We start from the raw sequence: 19,417 nt of genomic DNA on the forward strand, positions 1-19,417 counted from the left end.
TGCAGAAAGAAGTGGTGTGTCATAAAAGGCAAATGTGAAGAGTTACCAAAATATAGGAATGGTCAACAGTGTCAAATGTTGCAGATAGGTCAAATTGGACCTGACAATTAGGAGGTTGTTCATGACCTCAGGAAGTAAGTGTCCAATTGAATGTTACAGTAGGATTTTTGAATGAATTAATTAGGCCATGTATTAGCAGAAAAAAACTTTGAAGGAGGGCACAAAGCAGTGTTTTGGGAACTGTAGTTAAAAGACATGGAGAGAGAGAGAGAGAACGAGAGAGAGAGAGATTGAGAGAGTAAGATAAAGGGTCAGAAATGGTATTGGAAGGGACTGGAACATTTTCATATGCAGAAGGAAAGGAGCAGATCAAGAGGACAGACGAGCAGGGAGATTTTCGACGAGCCACCTGAGTGGATCAGGTGAGAAAAGGTAGATCCTTGGACTCATCTGGAGGTGGAGAAAAAGGAAGTGGACTACATCAAGTTACATTTTAGGAGCAAACATAAAACAGGATAATGGCACCTTGACAGTTTCTGCCCGTTTCTCCAAATTACTGTAGAATCAGCTCCCTTCTGTATTGTTAATTGTGGTGGGCAGTCATTTATTTTGGATTGCCTCCTATTTTAATTTCAAAATTTTCAAAAAGTTAAAATTAAGTTTAATTTTCTTTATGTGCTTCAGTCATCTACAGGTTGAGTTGTTGGAGGTTCTTTACATTTGTGTCTAACACTTTTAATTTGTTGGACATTTTCACAGATCTCCTCTGGTCTTTAATGAAAAAAAGTACACATTAATATACCAAATGTAACTTTATGAGTAAAATTATATATAATAGAGCTTTGCAGTTAGCCTGCTATATAGCTACATTAAATAAATTCCTGTGTACTTTTTACTGTCGTCCCTTCGGGCAACAGACCCTCTGCAATTTTCATTTTACTAATCTAAGAAAACAATATTGTTAGTAATAATGGATGCAGAGGTTTAGCTGGAACTGAATAGCATCATATTAAAAGCAAAATTGCTATCTATTTTAAATAGACTACCGGGATGAGAAAATAAGTTCAGGCTGCTGGTTTCCTCCCCCCCAAGATTAACCCTCCAGAAACTAAATGTGAAAGAATCATGGATTCCAGGACTCAAAATACCACAAGAATAACAAAGCATCTTGAGAAATCCTGGGAAGACTGAAGGCTTTCTTGAATTGGCAGTGATTCTTTCAAGAAGAAGTCTTGTTTGGGGATTTTTCACAGAATGTCATTTTGCCTCCTCATGTTTTGAGTTAGGAGGGAGAAAAATCCAAAATTTTATATGAAACTATTGATTATAAACATTTTTGACCAACACCTGATAAAGATAACAAATTTAAACTGAAGAAGGTGAGAGATGATTTTCTTCCTCCACATGCCTCAGTTGAAATAAACATGTTTAGGATGGCAAAGTTACCAGGCAGTGGCCGTGGAAATAATCTAGTATTTGACAGTGCTCAGAAAATATTTTAAGCATCTGTCAAAGTTTTGGAAGTGGACTGCTAAATTTTAAAAATATAATGGCAATAAAGTATTCTCATAAAGGCTAATTTTGCCACGATGAAATTAAATGTCTATTTATTATGGAAAATATGTAAAATACATAGTGTGTGCTAGTTAGAGAAGTAATACTCTTTAGAATTCTGAGCTTTCTCTGTTCTTTTTCTCTGTTTTTTTTTTTGTGTGTGTATGTTTTCACACAGCTTTGATCACGTGTCTCATGATTACATATATTGAGCAAAACTTCTTTATCCAACTTGATTATTTTAGTGAACTAGGAAGAGACTAACCCTAAAATAATTGACATCTGGCTCATTGATGGCGGCTTAATGAACATCCAGTTATTGGATACTTTAAAATTTTATCTAAAGTTACTAACATTGCCTGTGAACAGATGATGTCAACAATGGTCCTTGGGGAGCTGCCTGTGGTAGGTGGTGCCTTACCTGGTCCACGCCCTCTGTGAAGACTACCAGAGGCTAAAGTATTGGATTTTAATTATTTACATGGCTGGAAAATTTTAGGAACGAGTACAGCGTTAGAGAGCAGTTAAATGTGCCACTATCATAAGATTTACAGCATGAAAGAAGCATAGGAGACTATACTTTCATTTAGTAGACATCTAGTGAATTAATTACTATTTGTAAATGACATAGGAATAAACAACAAATAAGAGAATATAATTAAAAGGATACATTCTGAAGCTTTAATGACTTAACTCCCACCTCCATGGTATCAGTAAGTCCTTCAAAATCTTAGTGGGCTGTAGGTTACACTTTTAGCATATTTGTAAACTATGCTAGTCAAACCAAAGGAAATTAAGCAGAGATGGTTATTATTATAATCATTATTAGTAATAACACTTAGAATTACTGAAATGTTATTACCTAATAGGCTGAGTTAGTTCAAGCACTATTTCCTCATAATCTTAAATGCAAATTGTGGATATTACATTCGCATTGCCAGGGTTTTTTTCTATTTGTGGTATGAGTGAGGACTGCAAAGTTTATTTAAGTTGCTTCATTACCCAGAATATTTCACATAATTGCCATTAACTATAGCAATCTCTTCTCTATAATATGGCTGAAAGAAAAGAATTTTCATTCTTTTCTCAATTATTAATCAATTTCAGTATTCATTTCTTAATAGGGAATGCTTAATAGAGCACTGCTTCCCCTTTCCTTGACATCTTCCCTTTTCGCATCACTGATGAATGGGACTCAAACTACAGACCACTTACTGATTAGCTGAGAATTTCTAATTGTGTCATTTTGGAGTGAGGGTAATTTGTGCAATGGGATAATAATTTCTGCATAGTAGAATGAATATTGAACAATGATTGGTAGGGGATTAAAAAAACTACTCTTAAAAGCAAAACAAGGGAAGATTTTTTTTTTTTTAATCTTATCAACTGCCTGAAAAATTTGCATTGGGTCTGTCCTGTGTTTTTAGAATGATAGTCAGTAGCAGCCTTTAGAAATATATGTATGAGAAATGAGATCTTTAAGTTTTAATGACGTAGGTGTGGAATGGCGAGCATTGGGATAGAACAGAGAAATTAGAGTCATTTTGCCTTTCTTTTGCCTGCATTCTTATTTTTTCACCTCCCACATAAGGGCGGGAGTGATCTCTAGATTTTTCCTGCCATGTTCCCTGATGTGTTCCTGAGCCTAGCAGATAGTAGGCAATGAGCAATTATTTATGATTAAATGAGTCAGTTAATTGCTACATTGGATTAAAGCAGTGTGTTTTTTCCTCTTAATTCAAAGGACAATTAAGTTTCTTTTGTGTCCAATTATTAGATTAATAAGCATGTTAAAATAAAGACAGTTACCAAATTTCAAAACACTTCAATCTCCTGCTCCAGGAAAATGAAATTTGACTGGTTTAAGATGGAAGGGAAGATACAACGAATCTTTATTTCATAGATTTTGAAGGAAAAATGGGTCCTAAGGTCTCTGGTAGCAATGTTTGAAAGTTTCACGAAACGGGATGTTCCTCCCTGGAGGGCAGAAGGAGAGATTGTGAGAGAGAATGGAATCTGATTCTAGAAGGCAGACGGAGTTAAAGATTCTAGAATGGGAGAATATTGCTTACAAAATAGTCCCAAGGTCAGATGTTAGAACTCTGCAAATAATCTTAGATGAATAAGAAACATCTCAGATAAACCTGTTTTCGTCTTCAGTGAATGGACAACTTTATACAGCAACACGGTTGTCACGTGCCGGTGGAATCAGCCTCTCATAGTTGTCACTCATTTGAAAAACCGATAAAAGGAGTTGACAATATCAGACCCATAGGAGATCATTTTCAGGATGGCAGTGCCAAGGTATTTCCTGGTATCAGTGCCAATTTCTTTACAATAATTTAGGGAACCTTATTCAGATGATCAGGTCTAGGATTTTTCCATATATATTAGAGAATTTCTTTTAACCTAAAACGGTTTGAAGAAATGTACTTCAGCACTTATTTACCTAAAATGCTAGTTCTGAAGAATTTAACATGATGTCTTTATTTGACTAGCTTTCTTGGTATGGAATCACAAAATACAGCATTTCAGTGGCTGGCATAGAGTTAGGGAACGTTGACTCAGAGCTGCAGAGCAGTCCAGCAGTTTCTCAGGTAGTATGGAAACATACTGGTCTTTTGCGAGTGCATCCTTGCACCTTCTAAAGCACATTGGGAGTAATTTAGGTACAGGGTAAGATCCAGCTAAGCAAATAGGATTTTCCCCCTAAAGTCTTTTCAGATAGCTTTTATTTCTTCTACTTCAGATGCAGCCGAGGCGATAAGATTCATCATTCTTCCAAACTAGTCATGGAGCTACCACAACGAAGTGTTACATGGTACAGTTAACACTACGTGGTAAAAAGAAAATCCCTCTCTTTTCGAGCTGATGACTCCTTTAGGTCTTCAGGGTGAACCTATATTACCATATTTCCAAGGTCCAAACCAAGATTCTCTTCTGAGAATAAAAGAGTGCTTTTCATAAGTAGCTCAGCAAACCCAAATGAAGATCTTTCTGTGTAATGAGAGGTGTACACCCACCCTGTGCTTTGTCGGAGTGAGACTCTTACATGTAATTCCATCATTACCCCCACTAGAATAAATGCCCGAGAATGAGACCCAAAATTCGGCCTGAGGTATCTATCCTGGTCGATTCCTTTCTTCCGTGGTTGCTCTTAAAGCTCAGCTATAGGACATCTGTAATCTGAGAGGGGAATGGTTTGCTGAGCCTCAAAGGGTAAATGTAAATGCCTGTTTCGGTTTAGCCTGAGAAACACCTTAAATGCGCTCTCATCACTCTGAAAATGACAACTGGCTTCTTTTACGCAGCTCTGAAGTGAACAAAAGTTCAGAAAAACCCAACTTCATGATTACAGTGCATCCTCCTAACAGTGTGGGCCTTCGCCCCCTTTTAAATTACGAAGGCCCCAACGGAGCAGATTACATCTAACTTCTTGCAGAGCAAAAAGAAAACCCAACTATTTGTCACAAGTCCTTTTTCTTCTTCTTCTTCTTCTTTTTTTTTTCCTTCGTATTTTGTATTCCACTGTTTTTGTTTTAATCCCCCTTTGTTTTATTTGGCTGCTGAAGCCAGAGCGCCTTGCCTTTGGCAATAAAAGCTTATGAGTAAACATTCTCTGTGGCTTGGAAAGCAAAAGCGTCACCCGGGGCTGCACGTCCAACTGTGCCCCTCTCCAAAGTCCTGAACCGGTTCTTAAATTGGAACCTGCGGAGCTTTGCCAAGCTTGCACGCTGCCAGGTGGGTTCCATCGGGCCGGGTTGTATTGATTCACGCTGGTTCTCCTGTTTTCTGTCCCGTTAGCAAGGCTGTCCTAAGCTTTGATTCCTCATTATCTCAATTGCAAATTCCACGAACGCATCATCCTGCTGCCGGGGCACCCAGAATTTGAAACCGACAATACTGGATCAATGTCTCAGGGGCGCAGCCCTGAATTTCAATAATACAATTAAATGCCTTGAATGTGAGATTTACCCAGATTGTCGATTCTGCATTTCCCGCACGTTCAGCATGGGAAGCCACCCACCCCCCGAACCCGAGCACAGTGTTCCTGTCAGTGCATAAACGAAGGAAAAAGACTTGATCGTGAACCTGAGGGAAAGATAATCAAATGTTGCACCTGCTGAGCCTGTTAGATGAAACTGTTAACAAGGCTGGCTCAAATCGCCAGGGAAATGCTGTGCAGGGAGGAAGATTGGGGTGCAGTTGTGAAATATGTAAGCAGGGTTAGGCTGGATAAGGAGGTCTCGATGCTTGTTGCCGAAGCTGTGTTGCAATCCTTTCCAAGGATTTGTGTTTTCCCTCAGGAGTCACTTTAGCTCCCAGATTCACTCGAATCGGTTAAGCTCAATCCTGAGAAACATGCTGACAGAGGGAGTGTCATAAAAGGATGCCACATGTTTTAATTCTCATTTTCGCCAATACAAAGCAACAAAGCCACAAGGCCAGAACAATTACTTCCTTTTCTGTAATTTTAAAGAGGAGGCTGGGGAGGAAGAAGTACAAAGCGGTAGTTACTCTGAACAGGTGCTATATCCATCCTTGATGGAATCCGAATGGGAAGACTGAAGTAACATAAAGTGCTGCTTTTCAGTAGACTCGACTTTCAATTTACTTACTACTTCAGACAATGAGAACTTTATAAACCTGCATCCTGCCTTTTACGGCACAAGACTCCCGTATTCTTTGCTTTTATTTCCCTAGCTATCCCCCCTGGAGCTCCTTCTCTCCCCACCTGTGACCTCACTGAAGGATATTAATGAATACAGTCGACTTCCTGCATCTGGTGTGAGGCGACTAAGCCTCTGGGACTGATAAAGCATTTCCAGTCCTGGAGTCATTATCAATTTTTATTCGAGATAGTGCACCATTGAAACCAGAGCACGTGTTAAAGTTCCTCTACCTCTGAATTTCCTGCTCCGAGAAACCTTGGCCATTCAAATTTGACATCCAAGGGCATTTGAAATAGACATTTGGCAAGAAACTGTGAAATGATCTACTATGGAAACATGTTAAAATTTTATTTAGGCTAGGAGGCTATGTGTGACCAATCACTGTGGAGAGCAGTGATCTCTTTTAATAACATTAAAATACTAAAAATATTTAACTTCTCAGGTTAGATAGATGACATAGAAATATACTTTAGTACTGTGCTACAGTCTCTTGAAAGGCCCTGCCTTATTTTTTTTTAAAGATTTTATTTATTTATTCATGAGAGGCAGAGAGAGAGAGAGGAGAGAGAGAGAGAGAGAGAGAGGCAGAGACACAGGCAGAGGGAGAAGCAGGCTCCATGCAGGGAGCCTGATGTGGGACTCGATCCCGGGTCTCCAGGATCAGGCCCTGGGCTGAAGGCGGTGCTAAACCGCTGAGCCACCCAGGCTACCCCCCTGCCTTCTTTTTAATGCATATATAGACTCCTGTTGGGGGGAAACTATTGTCTAAACAACATTCATTCTTAATTTGCATTTATCCATATTCAGGCACTGTGTGTGTGTGTGTGTGTGTGTGTGTGTGTGTCTGTGTGTGTCTGTGTGTGTAAATTCACAGAGTCCAGGATGAGAATGTTTGGTTTAAAATTCAGTGATGGCACTTTTATCCTACATGATACCGAGAAATACACTTTACCTCTTATTGCCTCAGTAATCCCGTCTACATAATGGAAATAATAGCAGTATCTGTCCTGCCCTTCCCCAGGTTATATGGATTAAAAAACATAATTCTCATGAAAGCTCTCTGTAAATTTTAAAGTACTACACAAGTGTCAGCTTAATATTAACCAAATTTTATTTGAAAGAATTCAGGAGTCAGACTTCATGTCTTTTTTCCAACACTGTTTTCTTCATTATATTTTTTGGCTTGAGGGATTGCAGCATACCTCATTTGCTCCTGGTGAGTTCATTGACTCTGACTGAACAGATTTCCTTTGATGTCCAGACCTTCCTTATCTGTGATTTCTGGGTACCCATGAATTCTGGCCAAAACAAATTTCTACCACCTTGATGACTTCTTGAAGATTTCTCTGCTTTCAAATTCAGATTTTGGTCCAGAATTTTTAATTACATACAACCAACTGTCCAAGAACATTTTCAAAGGTGTTACACAGATTTTTGTTTTAAGGTATAAAAATCTGAGATTATTGTCTCTTTCTCCTTGAATATGCTGTTTTCTACCTCTATTGATAAAAGGAGGAATCCTTGTTTAAGTCAAAAGAAATCCAAGCATAATCCTTGGTTGGTACTCATGTTCATGTTCTCATAGCTCCTTAGTGGTATAGTTGGATCCAATTCTACCTCCTAAACATCTTCTATAATTAGCCTATTTCTCCGCTTCATGGACAGTATCTTATGCCAAACCATTTACCTGGAGCATTATAATAATTTGGATTCTCTCTGTGCATTTACTTTTATATATGTCCAGTACAACATGGATGGTCTTCCTAAACACAAATTATGTCTGTTGTCAAGCTTAAATTCTTTAAATGATTTCCCTTTGCCCTTAGCATAATGTTCAAGACATGTACAGGTTTTAAGCAGGCCTTATATTTCTACCCTGCTTTGTTCATTCTTACTATCTGAAATATTTCATGTACTTATTTCAATTGGAAATTTAAGAAATCCCCTCCCTTTTATTTTTGAATGAGGCGATAAATGAATATGTTTGAATGCATGAATGAAATTTATAATTAAAGCTATGTGAGTTTGGACAGGTAGAAAACTAAATAATTATTTTAGGCTTAGAGAATAGTGTAACTCTATACTACTTCCCTTTTGTTTGCCTGTGTCAGGATTTATCAACCTTAATACTACTGACATCTTGGGCCAGATAATTCTCTATTGTTGGGTGCCGTTCTGGACATTGTAGGACTTTTTTTTTATTATTTATTTATGATAGTCACAGAGAGAGAAACAGAGAGAGGCAGAGACATAGGCAGAGGGAGAAGCAGGCTCCATGCATCGGGAGCCCGATGTGGGATTCGATCCCGGGTCTCCAGGATCGCGCCCTGGGCCAAAGGCAGGCGCCAAACCGCTGCGCCACCCAGGGATCCCTTTTTTTTTTTTTTTCCATTGTAGGATGTTTAACAGTATCTCTGGCCTCTACCCATCAGCAGATGACCCCTCCCCCAAGTGGTGATAATTTTAAATGTTTCCAGACATTGTTATATACTTCAGGGGGAGCATACTCAACCCCTGCTGAGAACCACAGCTTATCTGTTTAGCTCCCCAAAATTAAAAAAAAAAAGGTATTAGGTGGAGGAATTATATTGCTATGCCTGGTTACCTGATTATCAGTGATTATTCACACTAATGACCTACCCAATCACTCTCTTGTTTGGGAGATTAATATGACTTCTAGAAACGAGAGTGGATAAGATACTATGCAAGCTTAGCCATTCTCAGTCCTTGGATCCGTCTAAAAAATTTTGATTTCAGAAACTCCCTAGGATCAAAGACTTGAAACCAAGTATAATTTCAATTCAGAACCTATTTTTAATATTTTGAACAAGGGGCCTAAGAATACCAACTTTGTAGGATATGAAAATGTAATTTGTATTTTATATTTTACAAATTACGTGAAAAGATAGAAAATTAAGTAAAATGGGCAAATATTTTTAGAGTCTTCTATCTACTAAACCTTGTCTACCCTGCACAAGGTATAGAAATCATAAAGAGAATTCCAAATATATATTAAAAACAAAAAAGCACGTTACTGAAACAGTTCATTTTTTTTAAAATGAGCCAGTTAGACATTGTGAAGCCTCTATAATTAGAAAATATGTATGAGGGATCCCTGGGTGGCGCAGCGGTTTGGCGCCTGCCTTTGGCCCAGGGCGCGATCCTGGAGACCCGGGATCGAATCCCACGTCGGGCTCCCGGTGCGTGGAGCCTGCTTCTCCCTCTGCCTGTGTCTCTCCCTCTCTCTCTCTCTCTCTCTCTCTCTCTCTCTCTCTCTGTGACTATCATAAATAAATAAAAATTAAAAGAAAGAAAATATGTATGAATCTTTGAAAGGGAGGTGTACAATACTAGAAATGATATTGGGGGTGGTCCTTTAAGTGACCTACCAAGTTGCATTCTCGGATTTTATCATGGAAGAAGTTTACTTTTTAATATCTATGCTCTGTGACTGCTCATCATATCAAGAAGAATTATATTGCAAATAATCATGATCTGGATTGCTTTTGTCTGTGGCTGAAGCTGAAGCCATCCAATTAAAATATGGTGTTCAGGGAAAATAGCTCATTTTAAACCAGGGTCTTAGGCAAAGGAAAGGACAGCCTTTTATTAACTTTGTCCCTTGTCTCTAGACATATTTATTGCATTCTTCTGGAACAGAAATAATAGAAGCTCAGGCATAAGGCCATGTGTGGAAAAAAAAAAAAAACTCTCTGCTGCCATGAATGTTAATGGCTCTGTCATTTGATGGGAAACACCATGGTTTTAAAATTTGAAAATGACTCACACAAGATTTAGAAATCTCTCCTATAAAAATGTAGACATTTGATGATTAAAAGAAGATTATATGAAAATGATGACATATTATTTTTGTTCTTGCACATAGCTGCGTGTTTGAGTTGGTTTATATCTCTACTGATATCCAGTGTGATCAGTAATTTTTGTTTTTTGTCTATGAAATGGAACATTCCCCTGTCACTCTGAATGTAAATATAATTCTAATATGTTTATTTGCCACAAGTTCACAGTTATCTATACTCCAATTTCACTTTAGATTTTAGTGTGTGTTTATTATACAATGTAGGTCTTTCTCCACTATTATTTATTTAACTTATTATATCCACTACTCTAATCAATTTTGTGTTTTTCCTAGATGTACCCGATTTCTCAAATATGTCTCAATATCGGACTGTGGAAGAAAATGATAAAGTAGAATTTTGGTTGATGTCAAAAATATTAACTTAGAAGATAAAGTATTATTAACATATCTTAGGCAAAATACTGCCCGGGTAATTGACAGTATTTGGGTACAGAAGCTTGAGCTGAAAGTTCAATTGGGTGAAAGGCAATCATCTTAGAGGAGCATGTCGGGAATAATCTTAAATGGATACCAGGGATAGTGGCAGACTATGAATACATTCTGCCAAGTTCCAGAATCCTGATAATAGATAAATTCAGCAAAACAGAAGCCCTAGACCTGACCCTCTGGTCAGAGGGAAGGCATGTGTTCATAATGAACTAATCCCCACAGCGGGCGGATAGGCCTTGCCCGACCAGAAACTGAGGATGAGGTCTTTCTTGCCTGAACAAAATGGCCCAAGAGGAACTCATCCTGGGTAATACAAAACAAAGAATAAAATGATGGACTTGAACACAGGAAATATTCTCATCTTTCCTTATCCACTATCATACTTTTGAAAAGGAAATGTGAGGAACATTTCAATCATTACTTCCTTAACTATGCCTCCTTTCCTTAACAAAGGATCTGATGTAATTCCAGAAGGGGATACCTATATCAATAAATATAATCAAATCTGTTTGGTTTTAGCCATTTTCTCTTGGCTGGCTTCTAGGAAAACTAAGAAATGTTAGAAGAGGTAAACTGGGAGAAGTGGAGGAAGGTAGTAGGGAAGGCTGAAAGGGGGATTTCCATTTCACTTTACAACCTTCCCTAATGTTTGAATTTTTATAATAATTTCTTAATAAAACAAATGAATAAAATACAAAAACAAAGCACGAAGAAAATGCCTATAAAATTGTCCTGGTTCATTGACTTATTGGTTCAATGAAGAAAACTTGAAAATAGTGCTAGTAATCCATTTTTGTTTAATCTTTAAAACATAGAGCATAGTAACATTTCCAGTAGTTTTGATTAAGAACAGATTCTCAGATATGGAGAAAGAAAAGTTTATGCATTCTGTTTGCTTCATTGTTAAATCAGTATGTTTTTATTATTAAAAGGCATCTGGAACCTTTTAATGTTGTGCATCATGAGGTCTTATCTAATGTTCTAAGAATTTGGCATCGGCCTGTAGGTATGAGTCATGAATTCAAGATCATACAGTGATTACAGGCAAATTCAGGCATATGAGAATGACATTTTAGCTCCATCATTTAATGACCTTGTTGAGTTATAAAGGGAAAGTTACCCTTTATATGGTTCTAGAAAAACAGACTTGATTCTTAATTCACATGATGGGTTATTAAAACAGATCACTCTCTTTTGGGGAATGTTTTGGCTGTACCTCATCCACCTCAACTCATCCTTCATTGCCATATGTCATCAAATAATTTTTACTGTTTATTTTCAGACAATAAATATGGGAATGACTACTGATTTCTTTAAGAAATTACTGAAAATATTTTCTAAGATCAAGGAAACATTAATTAATTTCCTACTTTTATCAAGTAAATATTTATCAAATAAATACTTAGAAGATGCCTGCAATTGTTGCAACTACAGTTTAATATCTCAAGATAGCATGTATTCTAAAACAGAAGAAATTGCTAAATAATCTGAAAGATTTATGGGACATATCTCTCTCTCTTTTTATTTTTTTTGTCTGTAAGTTGGAGAAATCGGAGAGAATTTAATTTCTTTTTATTTGTTTGCATGCAAAGAAATCTTAGTCATGAAGTGTTAGAAATGAAGACCTTGTACACCTGTGTATGATTTTTTTTCTGATTATAATAGTCAATATGTCATTATAATAATTGGGTAAATTTTAAAAGAAACATTAGAATTTTCCTGGTTATTTCCAAGTTAATTGATATATTTCATTATTTAGGTCATTTGCTTTGTCTTTCAAAAATGAACTATAATTAATATTATTTGCAATTTTTCAAGGGTATCTTGCAATTATATATTAGAAAATACATCATGTGATTATGAATATTAAGATTTTCAAAATTTTAATTATATTCATCTTCAAAAGAGTCATATTTTCATAACTATAACAGAATCACATAGGATGAATAAAATGTAAAATACAACTGGTTAAAACCCCAAGCGAAACAAATGCAATATTTTTTTCCAATTTCATATTTTACATTGATTGCATTGAAGGTGAGGACATGCAATTTGCAAAAATAACACAATGTAACAGAACGTTTAAATTCCATAAATGAGTACTAAATAGGAATAAATGTTGGGAAAAAGTTATTCTGCTGCTGCATACAGCTAATGATGTAACTAAATTATGTGAAAAAATATTATTAAAAGTAAACTTATATTAAGGATAAAAATGATATTAGAAATCAAATATACCTCAGAATACTAGGACAACTGGTAGTGGAGGCTTCCTGGCAACTATTTGGTTTTGCACATACTGAAAAGTGAAACTATAAAAAAGAATGAATAAGGGTAAAATTTTAAAAACTTTCAAAGGAATACTAGAGGAATTTTATTTGTGATCCTTTGAATTCAAATGATCAATCTTATAGAGAAATTCTGAATGAAGTAAAACTAGGAGACACAAAACCTAGAATAAAGTTTTTGGCAGAAAATCATCATCTAGTTTGATAAAGTATGTGTGAGCCAGTAATGACTTCATTTTCTTCGCTCTAACATCTGATGGGAAGATTTTTGATCACTCTACTCTATGTAGATATAAAAGGTAGATCTTAATCTTTTCTGTAATACTGTTAAAATCTATAAAACATGATGAGTATTCCAGTTCCAGCCAAGTTGGAGTGAAGTTTCCAGATTTAGTCTCTCTTCTAAAGCAATTTAGAAATGGACAAACTATATGAAACTATGGTTTTTGAAAACACTGGACTTCAGGCAATGAAATCTATAACTGGGAGATAGAAAAAGGGGTCCCCCAGTTTACTGTTTTAAGAGCATTTTCAGAATGTGGTACCCAGAGATAATCCAGGTGGATCTTGGGAGAATCCAGAATTTGAGAGTTCAGGGGAGACTGAGAATGAGGAAGCTAGAATTTACAAAACACAGTAACAGAGGGTAGAATGCTACATAGACACTCCAGACAACTGTGGAGTTGCACTTGAATATTCAACAGAATACTGAGTAGCATGTGCTTGGGAGGAATTTACACAAGGCTAGGTGGGGAAACACACCAGAAAGAATTAAGAGGAGATAGTACTCTATGCTTACACAAGACTGGGATTAGCTCCTGTTTCTGCCAGCCTGCCTGGAAACCTCATTATTTATGGGGAATTGGATAGAGTCCTCAGACTGAGTTAAATCTCTCATCTTTCCTAGCAACCTTGAAGAAATTTCTGAAAGGACCAACTGTTTCCAAGTAATCTAATTATATCCCTTAACAAAGCTCAAGAATGTTTACAGAAATATAAGCATATCCCTCACATTAAAAAAAAAATGTCTGGCAATTAGAATTACCAGGTATGCAAAGGAGATAGAATATATGACTAATATTGAATAGAAAGATCAGTCATTTAAAACTAATGTAAAATTGGGGCACCTGGGTGGCCCAGTCGGTTAAGTGCCTGACTCTTGATTTTGGCCCAGGTCATGATCTCAGAGTCATGAGACTGAGCCCTGCATTGGGCTCATTGTTCAGTGTGGAGTCTGCTTGTTCCTCTCCTTCTGCTCAACCCCTCACTATCTCTCTCTCTCAAATAAATAAAAAAAAATATTTTTTAAATAATGCAAAATTAATCCAGATGTTAGAATTCACAAACAAGGAATTGAAACAGTCGTTATGACTGAATTCCATATGTTCAGAAGTTCAGAGACATAAAAGATTAAGAAAACATGAAGACCCTGGTCAAGATGCTGGAGGTGGAAATAAACTGCAAAGAATTTAGGGAAAAGCATTCACTGCAGAAAACAAAATGATCAGTGAAATTAAGATATAGCAAAAGAAACTACAAAAAAAATAGAGAAAAAATAAAAATTAAAAAACAAAAACAAAACCCTCAGAAAATCCATGAGTTGGGAATCTACACAAAGCCACCCTATGTCCCTGAAATTAGAAGATAGGAAAGAGAATATGTGTATGATGATGATGGTAAATATCATTTATAGTTATATTTCTATATAAAATATACATCATATAAAATGCACATATTGTATAAAGTATGTATTTATAAAATGTATTTTAAAATAGAAAATATTAAATATACATAAAATATTCCATATATATTAAATATATGTATTTGAAGATATGCATGATATGTACAGAGGAAGAAATATAATTATTAAAACAATGCAAAGAAGAAGACAGTAGGGCAACAATTCAAAGTACTGAAAAAAAAAATTGTCGACACAAGTTTTTATACCTAGAACAAATGTATTTCAAAACATGGACAAAGTAAAATTGTTTCAGACACAGGGAAAACTGAAGTAATCCATGCCTATCAGATATACACTGAAAGAAACGTTAAAGGAAGTCATTTAAAAACGAAGGAAAACGATACTAGATTGTAATCTGAATATACACAAAGTAAAGGGTACTGACAATGGTTACTCTGTAGGTAAATACAGAACATCATATATAGCATTACTTCTTATCTTTAAATATCTCTACATCTGTGTAAGTATGAACACAATATGGCAATGTATTATGAAGTTTACAACATATGCAAATATAAAATGTATGACAGTAGAAGCACAGAGATCTGGACTGTAGAAATGGAAGTATACCATTATAAAGTTCTCGTATTATATGCAGAATAGTATAATATAACTTGAAGACAGATTGTGCTAAGTTAAAAATTTAAGCTATAAATACTAAAACTGCAACTAAAACACAAAGTTATGCATAATAAACCAACGAAGGAAATAAAATGGAATTTAAAACATACTAAGTTTAATTTTTTTTAAGATTTTATTTATTTATGAGAGACACACAGAGAGAGAGAGAGGCAGAGACATAGGCAGAGGGAGAAGCAGGCTCATCTTGGGAAGCCCAATGCAGAACTTGACCCAGGACCTCAGGAACATGCCCTAAGCCAAAGGCAGATGCTCGACCACTGAACCATCCAGGGGCCCCCTAAAACATACTATATTTAAATGGAAGTTAAAGAGAAAATGGTAACACATATCTAATATTATCAATTTACTAAAAACCATCTACAAACACTATGTAGATGCAAATAGGATAAAAATAGACTAAAATGATACACCGTTTAAACACTAATCAAAAGAAAGCTAGAAGAGCTATGTTAATATCAAATAAAGTAGATTAATTAGGAGAAAGTATTGCCAGTGAGGGAGAAATTTAAATAGAAACAGGCAAACAATAGAGAAATATCAATGAAACCATTGCATTCTTTGATAAGGTCAATGAAACTCAAGCAAACGATTAGGCAGAGAAAGAAACAAAAAGATGACACATTACCAATGCAAAGAATGAGAAAAGTGATAATATTACAGATTCTACAAAGATTAAAGGGTAAACAAAGGCCTCTCCCAATCCAGCTTATGCCCAAATGTGTTTGCTTACATGAAATGGCACAACTACTAGAACTCACAGTCGTTGCATATACTTACCAACACTTGTTATGTCACACTTTTTATTTTTTTTTAATTTTTATTTATTTATTTATTTATGAGAGAGAGAGAGAGAGAGAGAGGCAGAGACACAGGCAGAGGGAGAAGCAGGCTCCATGCACCGGGAGCCCGATGTGGGATTCGATCCCGGGTCTCCAGGATCGCGCCCTGGGCCAAAGGCAGGCGCTAAACCACTGCACCACCCAGGGATCCCTGTCACGCTTTTTAATTTTAAACATTTTTGTAGGTTTGTTTACAATGATGTAGAACAACTGGAACTCTCATATATACTGCTGGTGAGATGGGAAAATGGTCCAGCTACTTTAGAAAAGAGTTTGGCAGTTTCTTAAAATGCTAAACGTGACTTTCCATATAACCCAGCTATTTTTCTTCTATGTACTTACTGAAGAGAAATGAAACTCCGTGTCCAAGCAAAAATTTGAAAACAAATGAATCATGGTTTTATATGCCATAGCCCAAACTAGAAAGAAATGACCCAAAGGTCCATAACAGGTGGAGGAGTAAACAAGTTCTGGTATACCCATGTGATGCAGTATTACATAGCAAAACACAAAGCAAAAGCAACCTGTCTATATAAGCAATAAAATAAATGATTCTCAAAATAGTTTTGTGGAATGAAGCTAGACAAAAAAATGGTATATGCTGTGTGATTCCATATAAATAGATTTCTTTTTTTTTTCCATTTAGATAGATTTCTAGAACTTGCAAACTAATCTATAGTGAGAGATCAGTGGTTACCTGGGTGGTAACATGAGGGTTATTACAAAGGGATGCTAAGAAACTTTTTGGGTAGTAGATCTATTCATATCTTGATTGCCAAGATTGTTTTACAGGATTTATAAATCCTGTAATATTGTAAACTTTAAATATTTGTACTTTGCTTATATAGCTTTTTAAAAAGTTAGGAAACTAGTACAGTTCTAATTTATAGAAACATCAGGTGTCTGCAATTCTACAATTTCCAAATTTATAAAGCCGTATATGGATATTCTTTTTCTCATTTTTGGTACAGGTCAGTTTCTCCAAAATTGGGAGCACTTCACAAACTTAGTCTTTATTAAAGTCAATTAAGTTAGCAATTTATTTTGAAGAATGAATCATTTTAATTCATTAATAAAATACAGCATTTTATACACTTATTTTTTCCTTTTATTAAGTTTTTTTTTCCTATCCCAGTTCTTCAATAGCTGTTGTTTAGTCTTTTATTTCTTCTGTTACCACCAGTTAATTGGCATGGTTGCAACTAATGCAGGACTATGAGTAGCAGTTTCCCTGCATAAAAATATTCCATTACCATCACATTTTAATTAGATGCTTCATAAAATACTTTGGAATATATTTTTTAAATGCATGTTACCAGAATTATAGTTGATGAAGAGATATATATCTGATTAATGAGCGTGGTTTGTTTTATCCATGGTGCATTGTTATGAATGTTTAATGATATGTTTGATTTTTCTTTTTGCCAGTAATAAATAATTCACATTTTGACATTTTTTTGGTTAAATTGATCTTTGACAAAATTTTTATAACAAAGTATATCCACAATATGTGTCATTATTATTTTTTTTGTACTAGCCATACATTTGTAAAGATGACTGGTTTCATTTTTCCTCATGTCTAACATGACTTTGACATGCCCTTTAGAGCAAAGGAAATCAGAGTGATAATACCCTATCTTTGAGAGTTTTCGAGTTAGCATTCTAGATTTCTCTGTGGTAATTCTTAAAATTGATTAGAACTTGGGAATTCTGGCTGCCAAATACCAATATTTGTGCAGCCCACTGCATGGAATATCCATTGTCCTTGAACTGTCTTCTGATAGAGAAGAGAGAAGAGGATTGTGCTAGCTGAGCTGCTAACCCCGCTTTGAGGAGAAGGGGCAATAGTGGTATCTTTTGTGATTTGACTAATATCACAAACAAATTAGGCAGTATCTCTCTCTCTCTTTTTTTTTTTTTTTTTGGTGACATTTGAGATCTGGCTTTTAAAACATTGGATATCGGATTGTTGGTCTGAATGTAACTCCTTTTGTGAAAATGGGAAGTTAGTTCTCGAATGATAGTATCTTGATTGACTTCTTGTGTTGCTGTGAGAACTGTTGCCATTCTGAAATCTCATTAGCAAGCTTGGAAGGCTTGAGGGAAGACATACTTTAGGCCACTGAACTATAATGTGTGTTAAAGTGTATCAACTAAATTGTGTTGCCGCAAGTCCTAAGCCTCTAACCTAGCCTTTCAAATCTCTTTCTCCTTTTCTGTGTCCTTCCCCTATTGATGTCATTGAATCCTGGGGAACCACCAAATCTTGGTTTTAAAAAAGGGATTCAGATTCCTAAGTATTCCTTAAATCCATTCTTTCTTCTCTAACCCCTCAATCTCAGTGCAGACCTTTATATTTTCTTCCTGTAATTTTGCCATCGCCATTTAACTAGTCTGACTTGAGGCGTACCATCTTTAGTTTATGATGCATGTTTCTAAAATGACAACCTTCCCTTCTTGATTCCCTCCTTAAAAGTCTTCCATGATTTCCAGTGCCTCTGCATTCCCATCCCCCCTCTCACATTCGTCCCCTATTGTCTTCAGCTTACCTTAATAGTCTCCTAACTGCTCAGGATCAGCTCTGGCCTCATTTCAGAACCTTATGCCATAGTAAAGCTAGTGTGATATTTGGAAATCTGATTTATTTCAGTGCTTGCTTAAAACCTATTCGTGCTCTTAGGATCAACACAGAGTTCATGGTATAGCTCTGGGTCAGGACTCATCCTGTACCTGCCTGGATACCTACCCTCATTTCATGCCACATAGTTCTTGGTCTATCTTCTCTTCTCTCTCTGTTGACCATAGTTGACACAAAACATTGCATTGGGTTCAGGTGTACAATGTAGAAATTCAACAACTCTAGATGTTACCTGTGCTCACCACAAATGTGGCTACCATCTGTCTCTGTGTATTACTATTACTATATCATTGACTGCATTCCCTATGCTGTACCTTTTATCCTGATGACTTATTCATCCCATAAATGGAAGCCTATATCTCCTACTTTCCTTCACCCATTTTGCCCATCCCTCCACCCCCTTCCCTCTGGCAACCATCACTTTGTTCTATTTATAGCTTTGATTTTGCTTTCCTAATAGGTCAGACAGAGAAAAACCAATACCACGTGATTTCCCTTATATGTGGAATATTAAAAAAAAAAGAATAAGCAAACAAAAAGGTATTTCATTTTGTATGTGTGTGTGTATGAGAGAGAGTATAAGATGTTGAGTCCTCTCTGAAAAAGGAAAAATGTAAAATTTTATAATGATTACCAAACTTAGATATGTTCTATGTTTATAGAGCATTCTGTAATCCTTTTGACCTTTCTTAGAGAGAGAGAGAGAGAGCAGTGATTATCAAAATTACATTTA

The sequence above is a fragment of the Nyctereutes procyonoides genome, unplaced genomic scaffold, assembly GCF_905146905.1.
Source record: "Nyctereutes procyonoides isolate TBG_1078 unplaced genomic scaffold, NYPRO_anot_genome, whole genome shotgun sequence".
In the NCBI taxonomy this organism is placed as follows: domain Eukaryota; kingdom Metazoa; phylum Chordata; class Mammalia; order Carnivora; family Canidae; genus Nyctereutes; species Nyctereutes procyonoides.